The 15950-nt window shown below is 41.6% G+C and overlaps 1 protein-coding gene across 4 annotated transcripts in view; it reads left to right on the forward strand.

Moving 5' to 3' along the window:
* Positions 1 to 12625: 12625 nt before the first annotated feature.
* The window catches only part of LOC129771077 (5-hydroxytryptamine receptor 2B-like), a 396880-nt gene continuing 393555 nt past the window's right edge, over positions 12626 to 15950 (forward strand). For 2 of the 4 annotated variants that reach the window (XM_055774387.1, XM_055774390.1), the window contains exon 1: positions 12626 to 14256. The gene's annotated coding sequence lies outside the window, so the exon portion shown is untranslated. The remainder of the gene's footprint in view (positions 14257 to 15950) is intronic. The other 2 variants (XM_055774389.1, XM_055774388.1) reach the window with 2 other exon arrangements.

Here is a 15950-nt window from a genome sequence, read left to right on the forward strand (position 1 = left end):
ATGGTTTCAGTGTTATCTTGCACATTTCTAGTAAAGGCAAATATACAATATCTTCTCCGTTGATCGTCTCACATTTAGGGATGAACACCGCACAAAGAAAAGGCAATATAACTGCCACTAACATACGGGAGCATGTCGCAAGGAATTGTACTGGCACAGTTTATCATGTGGTAGTTCTTGGCTAAATGAATCTATGAGATCTAGACTAAGTATTCTTAGACACTGCGGAACATTGATCCAATATGGGCGTTCTGTAACGCTAGAAGGATAGTCGCAACGACATTTGAGTCTGTTTGAATTTTGGGCATTTTACTCTGCGGACATCCCGTTCCGCTCAAACACAGAGTTTTTTGCACTACGAGCAATTTGCGAACATCCCGTTCCACCAAAATACTGAGGACACTCCTTTTGAATTTTCATCACAATGCAAATCTGCGGACATCCCGTTCCGTCACATCACTGCGGACATCCCGTTCCGCCTTCACTACGGACATCCCGTTCCGCCACTACTCTACACACTCCATTCGGCCAAATCACTGCGGACATCCCGTTCCGCTGAAACCTGTCTGTCTGATCGCGGACATCCCGTTCCGCTTCAACACTTTTAGTTTTACGTTGAAAGGAATTGACATAAACTAAATTCTTCGAATAGCTGGGTGATTCCCTTTTCACATTTTTTTTATTTATTGAAACCTTGACAATAAATTATCAGGTTCCAGGATTTTAAATGTTGCTTTATTAAGCAACTCCTGGCAGGATCGCCAATGTGTGTTTCATAAATATATCTTTCTTTGGGAATCACCCAGCGTATCTATTCTAACGGAGAAACGTCTTACCTCGTGCTCGTTGATGATGAAAGTGAAGTCCAGGGCCAATGATTACTAAGCAAAGGTTTATGCGGTGTCGATGTCTTTCACGCCGCTGTCATGACGTCACAACTAAGCGTTCACCCTACGTGTCATATGTTTGAGAGAACACATCGTTAAATTGGTCGTTCTTTCATTGTGTATCACACACATACCACTGCAGTTTTAATGTCAAATGACATTTTAAATACAGTCAAAGTAGCCGGAATTAAAGGATGGTTATGAGCCCGAATGGTAGAATGGAAATAGCATATTTTCACCGCTCTTCTGGGTACGTTCGACAGAAAGAGAGAATTAGAAAACGTTCAATTGATTGTCGTGTTTGCGGCTGTGCGTTTATTTCAGAGGTGACTGTTCGAACCGAGCAATGCTTTCTTGGTCACATTCGCAATACATATTGAGCTGTTACTCTCGCGCAAGAGCAGTATGTGATGGTTGAGAGAAATGTCGACCGTTTACAACACTGAATATGATACAAATGATGGCTCCTTGAGCCTCGTGAACGGTGTTGTGGTTGTCAAGGTGGTTAAGTATCTGGACTTGGGCAACGCCCGTGTTTGCAACCGGTTTTGTACTGAATAGTCCCATTTTGAATACCACAAATGAACCAATTATCCCAGAAGAGTTTGTATAATTATATAATCCTCTTCTTTTTTTTTTTTGAAAGCTATGTTATATTAACATATTTTTATTATTATTTTCTTTTTGAGGCCTTCCTTTCACCTTGGTCCCTAACTATTTACTGTATCATTTGCAAACTGACTCTGGTTATAGTTGCGTTTAATCTTTGCTTTACATTGTTATTATATATTTTTTTTTCGGATCTGACTTACGCCACGTTATCTCGCTGCTGTCCTCTCCATGATGTGGTTTTGCATTCGCCTGCGGGGCGGAGGGGGGTGGGGTGCTTGGTCGCTAAACGCCACTAACTGGAACGGGCCATCGATTATACAGGATCGCACAGGAGCATATTCGATGATATACAGGAGCACACTCAATGTTATGCAGGATCACGCTCGATGAGGAACCTTCTTTTGCTTATCTTCGATTGTTCAGCTTCAGTTCAACATTAGTTCACTAGTGAAAATATGTGCATATTTAGGGGTCACTGACGTTTTTTACTTGACTCGACTACGCCAATAACTTTCCCGCAATTTTTCCACTTGTTATGTTCATTAAGTCACTTATTGCACTGCGTTATGCTCTTTCGCATGTTAGTTTTTTTTTTATATTGTTCCTTTTTTCACTACAACCGGATCAATTTCCAGGAGGCACCGGAGCTTTAACTGTAACACCACTTTGATCGTGACACCACTTTGACATTGCACGCTTATACAGAACGCGGTTATTTCTCTTCTTCTGATTTCTAATTGTTCACTGATTGCGGCACTTTGCTAGTTTTTTCACTGTTCGCACGTGTTCGCATTGGCATTCCACGGCTCGATGTCACTTGGTCGCCATGTAAAAGGGGCGCGAGGTAGCCATGAGAAAGTCATTCAAATGGAGATCGTTCGGATTTCAAATAATAATCATTTACACCGAATGCAAGTTGTGCTAAACAGAGTAGCAAAATCTCACACTCATTTTACTGACAGCGCGAGATATTGAGACAACACCAAATTCAATCATCAATGCCCCTGCAGTTCATGACAAATGAATCGAACCTTATTACATGCAACCGACACTCCGTCAGGTGCAACATTTGGTTTTTGCATTATTCCCCACACTCATTCGTTTCACTGTCTCACTGACAATGAACACCCGAAATATTCATACGCATCTTCGATCAGCTGACAGTGGATGGGAACAAATATCCATCCAGAGAAATATCATCTCACTGACACCGCGTCAGACGTTTAAACGCGTGTTCGTGTATATGTTTCCCTGGTATGTTTCTAGCCCCGGTCCCATTTTTGTGCCGCTATTTTTTTTCGGGACACATCGATGGGCAACGGCGCATTCGAGTGCTGAGTTTATGGGTGTATGACCAACGAAAATTTCACCAGGTCGCAATGAAAGGTGATATTTTCGGCTTGGGCATTCACTGACATCGAGAATGGACTGATATTTCTGTCGATGGAACGAAAACTATATCAAAACAAACGTGATGGTGAGCCAGCAGTCATAGGCACCGCGGCACCGCGATTTTTTATTTTTTTATTAAATCGTTTATTTTTACAGGCTCAGTTACTTAAGTTTAAAGGAGCCAAACTCCTATCTGTATAGTTACAAGTATACATAAACATTTTGACGTGGGACTACGTCTAACCGGAATATATGGAGGGTAAAATGAAAACCTAAACACAGAACATGCATGAAAAAATGAGAAATTTCGAATGCTTATAGCTCGAACATTTCGTACTGGATAGGAGAGATGTTTGCATCACTTGATAGGGAATATTTCTACGCATCTATCGCAACTAACAAAATGTTGTTTTTCATTAGATAAACAATTGAATAACTGTAAAATATTAGGCGTTATCTAAACGCCCTAACTGCATCGTTTTGATTGGCCCGATTTACGGTTTCCCTAACACAGCCATCAAAACCAAGCAGCCTAGGGGAAATCGGCATTGCAAATTCATCCAAATCGGGGGTATTTATGTTCCGATTGAAATGTGTTTCCCTAACACAGACTTCAAAACCGAGGTTTCTGGGGAAATCGGCTCTGCAAATAAATGCAAACTGCGAGTACTTTTGTCCTCGCTTGCCTTTGTGCAGAGTGGAATATGTCTGTCCTAACATGATCTTCTAAACTTAGGAACCTGGGAAAATCGTGCAGACACTAGAAGCGAATGAACTTCCCAGTTTCAAGCAAATTCGAGATTCGAAAGTATGTACACTTTTGGGATGTAAACTTCAGAGGGAAATGTAATATAAAATAATCGTTTGATAATTTTTTTGTTGTCTTTATTGGAAAGATTTTCAGCCTTAGGCTGGTTCATCAAACGTTTGATAATTCTTCCGTACATATATTTTGTTCTAGTCATCATACCAAACGTAAAAGGTCCGTCATTAAATTTACTTGTAACGAAGAACAATCAATCACAATAAATGAATTGACTTTACACGGCATTTGTTCATTTTTTTCACTCACAGAGCAAATATATTGAACTCAATTGAATTTGGAAACTGTTTCATTCAATCAAGAATTTAATCAATACAAACGAATGATTGCTAAGCTAAGGTAGTTCCACGTGAACCTTGCGGTTATATCATAGATATAACCCACTATTTTTTTTATTAATTCTAATGTTAATGAAGTAGAGAACCGATTACTCGCGGCTTGCTCGAGTTTAGAAGGGTGACATTTTGTTTCAGGAAAAGGATGGGATATAAGGATATGTTGACAATGTTCACACTCACATTCGCACTCACATTCATCATACTCAATTCTTAAGACTATCTTATATCTAACATGTATTTACATTTCACCTTATTCTATTGTTAGTAAGAAGGGATTTGATTTCTCGCGAAGGAAAAGGAAAAGGAGACATAAGGACAATCACACACGAAGATCGATAGCTTTTAGGAAGACATATATTTGGGACATGTAATCAAGGTCTAACCGAGCCAACACATCTCTCACCGGCACATTGGGCTGCCTTCCTCTAGCCCGAAGAGAGTTTTCTAAATTCGATCTGGCAACAAGATACTCCTCGCACGACCAAACAACGTGTTCGATGTCGTGGTAACCTTGGCCACAAGCACAGATATTGCCATCGGCAAGATTAAAACGAAAGAGTAGCGCGTCTAACGAACAGTGATTGGACATGAGTCGAGAGAAGGTGCGAATAAAGTCCCGACTTAAGTCCAGACTTTTGAACCATGGTTTGAGGCTAACCTTAGGGATAATCGAGTGAAGCCACCGACCCAATTCATCTTCATTCCACTTACGTTGCCAGTTAGCGATGGTATTTTTACGGACTAAAGAATAAAATTCATTGAAAGCGATTTGACGCTGATAAATATCGCCTTCAATTGCACCTACCTTTGCTAATGAGTCAGCCCTCTCATTACCCGGAATTGAGCAATGTGAAGGGACCCAGACAAAGGTAATGACATAACAGCGTCTGGATAAAGCACTCAAAATTTCTCGTATTCTCTCAAGGAAGTACGGCGAGTGCTTTTCCGGCCTCACTGAACGGATAGCTTCGACAGAGCTCAGACTATCCGTTACAATGTAATAGTGTTCAACAGGTCGTGAGGCGACGCTGTCCAGCGCCCAATGTATTGCTGCCAATTCAGCAATATACACAGAGCAAGGATTCTGAAGACTGTGTGAGGTGCTAAAAATTTCGTTGAACACTCCAAATCCTGTGGACTCATTCATAGAGGACCCATCAGTAAATTACATATTATCACAATTGACACGCCCATACTTTGCATTGAAGATCGTAGGAACGATCCCCGATCGATGATAATCTGGAATTCCATGGATTTTCTCCTTCATGAACAGATCAAAATGCACAGAGGAATTGATGTAGTCAGGAAAACAAACACGGTTGGGAATATACGAAGAAGGATCAACCTGCATGGAGATGAATTCATGATATGAGCTCATGAAACCAGAATGAAAATTTAGCTCGATCAGCTGCTCAAAATTTCCGATCACCAATGGGTTCATAACCTTACACCGGATGAGGAACCGAAGAGATAATAAATTGAAGCGATCTTTTAGTGGGAGTAGGCCTGCCAAAACTTCGAGACTCATGGTATGCGTTGAGGGCACACATCCCAACGCAATACGGAGACAAAGATACTGAATTCGCTCGAGTTTAATGAGATGTGTTTTGGCAGCTGATTGATAACAGAAACTTCCATACTCCATCACTGAGAGAATAGTTGTTCGATACAACATTATAAGATCTTCGGGATGGGCTCCCCACCAGGTGCCGGTAATATTACGGAGAAAGTTTATTCTTTGTTGGCATTTTTTACTCAGATACCTAATATGGGCCCCCCAAGTACATTTGGAGTCGAACCAGACCCCAAGATACTTGAATGACATAGCATGAGTGATCGGTTTACCCAAAAGTTGAAGCTTTGGTTTTGCTGGTCTATGCTTCCTAGAAAAAACCACCATCTCTGTTTTCTCCGTGGAGAATTCGATCCCTAGCCCAATGGCCCAGGTTGAAAAATTGTTCAAGGTATCTTGTAAGGGACCTTGCAGGTCGGATTCGTTTGATCCTACGACAGACACCACTCCATCATCTGCAAGTTGTCTTAGGCTGCAATTTTGTGTAAGACAATTGTCGATGTCGCTTACATAGAAGTTGTACAAAAGGGGGCTTAAACATGAGCCCTGGGGGAGGCCCATGTAGGAGACCCGATTTACTGTCGAATCCCCGTGAGAAAAGTTCAACTGTTTCTCACAAAGCAAGTTATATAACATATTATTCAATAGAGGCGGCAGACCCCGAGAGTGTAATTTGTCCGACAAAACCTCTATTGAAACAGAATCGAAGGCCCCCTTTATGTCCAAGAATACTGAAGCCATTTGTTTTTTTTCGGCGTAAGCCATTTGAATTTCTGAAGAAAGCAACGCAAGACAATTATTCGTCCCCTTGCCCCTGCCGAACCCATATTGTGTATCTGAGAGTAAGCCATTCGTTTCAACCCAACGATCAAGGCGAAACAAGATCATTTTCTCCAACAATTTCCGTATACAAGACAGCATTGCTATTGGGCGGTAAGAATTGAAGTCGGACGCGGGTTTTCCGGGTTTTTGAATAGCTATAACTCGTACTTGTCTCCAATCATCTGGAACAATATTATGCTCCAGAAACCGATTGAATAAATTTAACAAGCGATGTTTCGCCACATCAGGGAGGTGTTTCAACAAGTTGAACTTAATTCTATTCGTTCCTGGAGCCGAATTGTTACAAGAAAGGAGAGCAAGAGAGAATTCTACCATCGAAAACTCGGAATCAAGATCGCACCTATCTAGTGGTATATCTCGAACAATTTTTTGCACAGGAGCGGAATCGGGACAAACCTTCCGTGCAAAATTAAAAATCCATCGATGTGAATATTCTTCGCTTTCATTCGATGAAGAGCGATTCCATAATTTTTTCATTGACGTTGCTCGTGACAAACCTCCCACGAAATTTCGCCAATAAGCACGTTTTTCCCTTTGATCAAGTTTTTAAATTGATTTTCAAGGTCCAAATACGTTTGAAAATTCTCAATGGTTCCACGTTTCCGAAAAGCTTTAAATGCGTTCGATTTATCCTGATAAAGCTTGGAACATTGGCTATCCCACCATGGATTGGGAGGCCTTCGACGAATAGTGGAGCCTGGGATGGGTTTCGTTTGAGCGCGAACCACGCTGTCATAGATCAAACGAGAAATGAAGTTATACTCCTCCAATGGAGGTAAACCATCTCTGGAATTGATGGCTAGAGCAATCGCGTCCGCATATTTTTTCCAGTCAATGTGTCTTGTGAGGTCATATGCCATGTTTATAGATTCAGAAGAATTCGACCCAATGGTGATGGAAATTTCGATTGGCAAGTGATCACTACCGTTGGGATCCTGGATTACATTCCACTTGCAATCTAACGATAGTGAATTCGAGCAAAGCGAGAGGTCAAGAGCACTTGGGTTAGCAGGAGGTTTAGGTACATGTGTTTTTTCCCCAGTGTTCAAAACGGTCATATTGAAGCTGTTACAAAGGTCATATATCAACGATGAACGATTGTGGTCGTACTGTTCACCCCAGGCAGTTCCGTGAGAGTTGAAGTCTCCCAAGATCAATCGTGGCTCAGGAAGGAGTGAGCACATGTCAACAAGTTGATTGCGGCTAACCGCAGCTCTCGGAGGCCAATACAAGCTGACAATACAGAGGTCTTTGCCTCTGATGTTTGCATGACAAGCAACAGCTTCGATCCCTCCAATAGGTGGAAGGTCAATTCGAAAAAATGAGTGGCACTTATTGATACCCAATAGCACCCCTCCGTATCTGTCATCACGGTCCAAGCGTATGATATTAAAATCGTGGAAAGAGAGATCATCTCGCGAAGAAAGCCAAGTTTCGGACAGAGCAAAAACATCACAATTGAACTTATGAATTAAAAATTTGAATGTATCCAATTTAGGGATAAGACTACGACAACTCCACTGTAAAACAGTGATATCTCCGACCTCTCTATTTAAATTAGACATCAAGAGAGATAATCATTGCAAGGAGGGACCATGTTTGCATCAATTGTTGCAAAATTGTCTTTAATACTGGAAGCATTGAAATGACAATGGTTCTGATGGAGTCGGAAACATTAAAACACTTGAAGATTTGGTCCAAAAGGTCAGACAACTTTATAAATCCCGATTGGGAAGTTGAACTGGACGGAAAAACAGGGACAGTTGGGGTTTTTGATGTCTCCTCGAGTGCTGGGCCATTCGAAGGTGAATTTTTCCCACGGAAACCAGGAGGAACCTGATTTTGCCTTTCCGCTGCACTCGACTTTTTAGGCATGCTAACAGGGGGTATCACCGGAGGGGCTTGTCCTTGAACTTTGGGAGTGGTCACATTTTTGCGCCGGGGATTCCCTTGGAAAATGAACGGTGTGCCCCCGTTAGCTGTGTCCGCTTCTATTTCGTCAACGGGCAACGTGGCGAAGACATTTTGTGTGTTGATTAGTTGTTGTTGTTGGGCCAGTGGAGAAGCGCCCTTTAAAATATCCGCAAAAATGCGTTTCGAGCGTTCCTTCAAAGAGCGCTTCTGTTTCTCCCAGCGACTCTTGTAAGTTTCACAAACTGAGAGCTCGTGTGGGGATCCCCCGCAATATAGACATTTATGCTCAGTCGCACTGCAGGATTTCCCCTCATGTTGCTCTCCGCAAGTGGCACAGCGCTCCTTGTTGGCACAATGATCTGAAGTGTGACCAACTGACTTGCATTTTTGGCAAGTCATGGGCTTTGGCACGAAGAGTCACACAGGCAATCTCAATTTGCCCACCATGACGTAGTTAGGTAGAGCGGAACCAGCAAAAGTTACTCGAAACGAGTCTGACGGCGTGAATTTAGTTTTTCCCTCTTCTTGGGATACTTTTCCTAGTTGGCGGCTGTCCAAAATTTTAACACCCACCAACGGGAGTCTTTTAAATTTACCAACTCCTTCTTTTATCATTTCGCACGTCAGACCAGTTTCAGTTACCACCCCCGAGATTTCTACGTCATGGGAGGGCACGTAGACGCGATACTCTAGGGAGAATCTCTCGTCGATCACAATTGCATTCGCGTGTTTCCGATCACTCACGACAACACGCAGTTTGTTCGGTCTAACCTTAGAGATTTCGACCACGGAGGAATATAATCTTGCCAGATCTTTCGAAACCTGAATGACATTAATTGACTTTCCTTTTGGTTTAGGCCGGAAAAAAACAACCCATGGACCAGCTCCAAGTGCATCGTCTGGATAGACCTTGACACGAGGAGAGGAAACAACTGAGGGGGAGGACGAGGTCGATTGTTGAACGGGAGCGGGATCAGTAGGGCTGGGAGGCAAGTTCGGTAGTAGAGCGGAAGCTGGAGCGGGAGATTGAGGGGGCGAAGAGGAAAAGTTTGCCAATTTTCTTGAGGGGGGCTTGTTAAGGTAGATTACCTCTTTCTCTGAAGAGACATCTTCTGAGGGGGAACGCTTTTAAGCGACTTCCCAGCCCCCGTTGTAGCTAGTGAGGAGGAAACAGTAGTTTCAATCTCCATGTGAACATGACCTTCTGCCATTACGGCAGATATAAAATAATATAATTTTTATTTTTTTTTTATTTCTAAACCTAATATATATTAACCTAAATCGCACACCAATGCGAATGAAATGAAACGGTGTCCCAATCGAACCGCGTGGCAATCGCTCGGCACAGATGCAACGGTATATCGCACCACAACACGATGATGGAATCGATGACGATGCTAAAGCACACGCAGCGATGATACGGCACACGCACCGCGTCCGCCGTGGAGGACTTCTTCCTCACGCTGGTAGTGATTGCTGCTCTCCTCACTCGCGCAATAAAGAGAAGGGCGAAATAACTTCACCAGCCACGAACTGATAACGGTATAATCTCCACTCTACAATAGACGCGAACAAATTTGCGACCGATGTCTTCGGACTGCGCGAGCTGAATGGCACCGCGATAGAAAGAAGAGAAGAGTGTCGGTGGAGATATTTTGCACTGATAAAAATTGCTTTTCGATTTCAATAAGTTCTTTCGAAATTTTGCATCCCTGGTGCTAAAGCTCTGACTCCGAGTCTGAGCTGAGACTAAGGGTGGGTTTAGACCAGTGATATATTCATGTGAAGAAATATGATGAGATTTATAGAAATTGCATCAACCGTTTACACTAGCGTGAACATCTATAATGAATATATTCATATTTTCGGTGAAATTATTCACCTAAAGTAGAACTGCATCCAACTTTAGTGATTTCTCACCAGTGAGAAATTCACAAGCGTTTACATATGCTGAATTTATTCAAGTTATATATACCTCGATTAAGTGTATCATATTTATTCTCACCCGTTTACACGTATTTTCACGTGAATAAATCCATCTATAGCTATAGATCTCCCTAATGTAAACCCGCCATAAGACTGCCGGCCCAAGAGCCGCTCGTTTGGTTTTATTATCTGACTAATTTCCTATTTACCTAGCTATTTACAAATCTTAATTTTCTAGGCGTGGTCAGACGCACTCTGGTGAAAGTCATATGCAGAACATCTGTTCCGCATGCCAAAATTAATAACAAGGAAACGACACCCAGCGCGGCTCTTACACATGTGTTTACCATTCGTGGTCTTGCCGAAGCTAGCGGCGAGGCGGAAGGAAAACAAACGTGCGACCACGCTCGGTGCGCATCGGGTTACGCAACCATAAATAATAAACAGACCCTTGGCCCAGTAAAGAGGCTTGTAGTCGAATAATACTTATGTTTGCATTGCCCGGCGCCCTCGTTGGAGATTTATTGCCTATGGCATTGAACAATTTTAAATTTTATTTACTATCGCGTGGGTGGTGTAGTAGTCATATTACAATCGGAAAGCTTCGAAAGAATTCTAAAAACTCAAATGTGCTCTTATTTGCATGAGCATAGTTTAATAACATCTTTTCAGTCTGGTTATCGTGCGGGTCATAGTACCAAAACGGCTATGCTAAAAATTGATGATGATGTTGATCGACAGTGGTGGCAAAGTGATCATGATTTTTATATATTTCGCAGATGATGTTCAACTATTTATGAATTGTAATGGTATGAACAACGAGACTATTTGTAGACTAGTGAACGGTGATTTAAAATGTATAAAAACTTGGGCAGACGCTAATTTTTTGAAACTCAATGCACAAAAATCACAAGCTTCGTTCATTAAACGTGGTAGTGATAATGATCCTCCGAATTTCGAAGTCGATAATGCCACTAGTCTAGGATTCACAATTCAGAACGATGTCCAATGGGATAAATTTGTTTTGTCCCAATGTGGCAAGATTTACGCTACTTTGCGATGTTTCAAATAAAAGGGTTATTGCTTGAATAAAGAGACTAAGCTTAAATTTTTTCAAAGTTTTATTTCACCATACTTCATATTGTGTGACTTTCTTTTGCTTTCGGTTAATATGCACACTTTGGACAGGCTAAGGGTAGCACTTAATACTTGTGTTCGTTTCGTTTTCAATATCAGCCGCCTGGACAGTGTTTCTCATTTACAAAGCGAACTTTTGGGTTACTCATTCCACAACTTTATCAAAGCTCGTTCTTGTATTTTGATTCATAAAATAATCACTACAAAATGCCCTGCATATTTGTATGAGAAATTGACGCCCTTCAGAAGTGACAGACTAAATAAATATGTTTTACCGACACACACAACTGCATTATATGGGAAAACATTATTTGTAAGAGATGTTTGTCCTTGGAATTCTCTTCCAACAACATAACAAATAAACAAATATCATTTGTATGGTAGCCTCCCCTTAGAGAGGAGGGGGAGAGTGTCGAACCACCATAGCAGCATTCATCGACCCCTAAATCCTCTATATGCCATGTTTGATTCCATTTTATTGATTAGTTCATGAGTTATGCAGAAATTTATGCTTCATTTGTATGGCAGCCCCCCCTTAGAGAGAGAGGGGGGAGGAGTGTCCACTCACCATAGAAACGTTTCTTGCCCCCTAAAACCTTCACATGCCAAATTTGGTTGCGTTTACTTAATTAGCTATTGAGTTATGCAAAATTATGTGAATGCAAAATTATTATTTATAAGTAACATCACAGGATAGACAAAAAGATTAAAAAGTTAAAAATTTAGGAATTCAAGAACAATCGTCCCATTTTCTAACGGGTATGACAACTAGTACCTTATACGAAAACTCGCTTCTCTCCTATATCGTATCACTTCTCCCGATACAGAATCCCACAGAATCCTACAGCATCCCGTCGGAAGGGATGTGTGCTCCCAAACTCTCCCAAAAATCAAAGGAAATCCTCTCTCTCCAGCTGATGATGTCCAGCCAGCAGCCAGCAGAGCACGGTATCCGTATCCTCTCAGAGCAGAACTCGCGCGTATGTTTACGAGCAGAATTCCGATAAGACACGCTTTTACGAGATTCGTTTCACGCAACCGTGTTTTTTTTTCTTTCCCTCAGATGTAACACTGATGGCGAAGGGAGGGGTGGTGGGGAGTCCCAGTAGTGGCGGAACGATTTCCATCCCCAACAACGAAACCAACGGCAGCAATTCTTCTGCTCAGTTAGGGTGTTGCTTTCGATGCGTTCGCAGCGTTGCGCGTTTCCGCTGCTGCCACAAAACGGCCAAACAACGACCGGATGTGTGTAACTCCCGTGTTATCTTCCCGAGGAGAGACGGTTTTGAATCATTGCTGTTTTTTGTTGACACCGAAAATGGGAACCGATTGAACGCTTGAAATAGTGTTATGGTGATATTTTAGCCCCAACTAATCGGGAAATGAAAAGGGTTGATTTGTTTGTGAAACCCTTTTGGAGAGAGCGCGTGTGGAAGATAGAAGCGTAGCGCCTCGTTGTTATTAAAAACAAATTGGTGAATGGTTACTCCCGAATGTACGCTTCGAGGACCCCACAATAGCAAGCAATCAAAATACCATCAGGAGCGAGCATTTAATTTTTTTTGTTTTGTTTGTGTGTTATATCATAGAGAACGGGCGTGTGCTGAGTATTTCTTTTTTTTTTTTTTTTTGGTTTAGGTGCGATGTGGGAATCTGTTTTCCGCGAAGACCGTCCTCCGCAGGGATGGGAAAGTGATTTTCAAGTGCTCGGGACGACATACGTTATCGGAGTCGGTGTACATTCGGAAGCATAATTACAGGCGTGTCGAATCGCTCTCGCTGATAATGGAAACCGCTCGCTTGTGTGTCATCGACTGCCGAATCGGCCCCATAGGGCTTCCGATAGGGAGCCTCCGATAGCGGGATGATCGGCGAACGTGGAGAGAAGAAGAAAACGAAGAGGTGTCGAAGCTTTGTGGTTTCTGAAATCAATTTCGAATCGATCGGTGCGGGGAGAGATTGGAATGACAGTGTCGGGATTAGATTGGGTGATTGCAATGATGAGATTTTGTAGAGTGTGAACCAAACGAATACCATCCTTCTGCTTGCCTACGATCTAATCATTCGAAGCCGAAGAGAGCTCGGCGAAACATAAAAGGCAAAGAAAAAAAAAATGTTATCGGAAAATTAGTGCTGTTTGGAAGGAAACCACCGAACAAGTTCATTACATTCCCAGCGAAGAAAACAAGTTCATCGTCGGGAAGTCTCATCGAATTTGGTTTTTGTGGTACTCAACCCGTGGGGGCGGAAAATTGAAGAAGCAAAGTTTCCTTCTCCCCCCCCCCTTTGTTTTCACCCCATCCACTTTGATAAACTTGAGAGCTTTGGTGTTTCCCAAAATGTCAGGGAAAAATAAGAGCGTGGGGGAAATTGCTATTGAAAATTATTACCTTGGAACCATAACGGCCACACGAAGCTGCTGAAGACAAAAAGTGAAAGTAGTTCTGTAGCAGCCCCAGCCAGACTTGCCCCGAAGTTCGTACGGCGAGCAGCTGAGCCTCACGATAAACAATTGGAGAAGAAACGCCACCGCCGCAGCCGCCGCCAGCTTCGGGCCACCCACAGCTTTTTGACCGGCTGTCGGATAAATGAATGTTTAGGACAGTAATCAGCATTCGGGGGCTGCCACCAGTGGAGGGAGGGGTGGCATAAATTGTTTTCGAAACTTTTTTCCCCGTGGTTCGCCTGAGCCGTTGAAATCCGGCGCGGTGTGCCGAAAGACAGTGAACTGGGTCGAGGATACGAAACCTGCTGTGCTGTGGGTGAGAAGACTTCTTTCGGAATCGAAGCGTACCATCGGCCAGACGGAAGGTAAATTAATTCTACATTTAGCGTCGATTATAGGATTTTATGCATCATTATTTCCTATGTGTAAGCAAATAATTTATATGCCGTGAAATCGGATTTGATTCTGTTTACATACGTTTGATTATTCAATGATACGTTAACGCTTCTGCGTGAAACAAATGCGAAACAACATTTGTAATTATTATTGGTTGAATAAGTTCAATCGTAGATTCGTTTTCCAATCGGTCCAAACTTAAACGCTCTTCTGATGACGCTATAAGGGGCACCCATTTTGAGAAGAACGAACATTATTCCATTTGTGGGCTCTAAAATGCTATAAATAACAAAACAATTCTTTCGTTTCAATTTATTTGATAGAGCTTATTGGTATCTTAACGTTTGCTCCATGGAAAAGTTTTTTTCCTCCGAGAGACGATCGATGCCATCTAACCGTGACTGACATTGAAATAATTAGTGATGCTATCTTCCACCAATCGATACTCATCATAACCACAATATAACCGCCGCTATCGCCACATGGCAGTGATTTCTATAAACATAGGGAACGAATTTGGCAACAGATGAATATTTTAGCATCGGTACTGTTGCTGGTAATTCATAGCGTTTTTCAATCTGGTGTTTTTCTCTTGACTTTCGATAAAGTGGCCACTTAATAGGCTCTAATTAGACAAGTATTGATCTTATTATTAATTGATTACTGCGGTATGAAAAACCTAGTTTTTTTTCCAAATATCAAAGAGGACAGAGTATCTCAGGGAGGTGTATTAGGGCCCATTTTAATTATTATGTACACTAATGACATGCGACGATTTTTACGATTTTGTGATATCAATCTTTTTGCAGATGATACTGTGTTATTCATTGCAGCTAATGATTTAGATCAGGTCGTTTTACATTTGAATGGAGATTTACATTCTTTAAGTAGATGGTTGAAGTATAAGCAATTGAAATTGAACATAAGTAAAACTAAATTTATGGTAATCTCGCGAAATCGTTCAAATGGAAACGTCTGTACTGTTATTGATGATGAATCTATTGATCGCATTCGGGAAATTAAATATCTTGGCGTGTTTATACAAACTCAAGTTCAACACTCACATTGACTCACATCATCAAGAAAATTGCCAAGAAGTATGGAATCTTATGCCGATCAAAAAACGATTTAACTATTTGCATCAAAATACAGCTATACAAATCAATCGTCTCTACTCATTTTGACTTTTGCTCTTCCATTGTATTTCTGGCCAATGAAACACAAATATCGAGATTACAGCGTTTGCAAAATAAAATAATGCGGTTGATACTAAAATGTAACAGATTCACTTCCTCATATTTAATGTTGGACGCTCTGGAATGGTTATCTTGTGAAGCAAAGGATTGTTAATTGGTGTTCATTTTCAAAGTAGTTAACGGTTTGCTGCCTCGATATTTGTGCGATCGAGTTGAAAGAGGAAGTGACTTTCCCAGTTATAACACAAGAAACGCGAATGAATTGAGAACACCCAATTTCTTGACATGTGCTTCACAAAATTCGTTGTATTTCAAATGTACAAATGTGTTCAACTCGATGCCAAGACATATAATATTAAACGAACAACAACAGTTACAGAATATAAGAGGCATTGCTGTGTTTCATTAACAGCCGACCGATATGTTTTTTTTTAAATTTTATGGCGAAGATCGGCGTCTGTAACGAA

Source organism: Toxorhynchites rutilus, chromosome 2 (genome assembly GCF_029784135.1).
Source record: "Toxorhynchites rutilus septentrionalis strain SRP chromosome 2, ASM2978413v1, whole genome shotgun sequence".
NCBI lineage: Eukaryota > Metazoa > Arthropoda > Insecta > Diptera > Culicidae > Toxorhynchites > Toxorhynchites rutilus.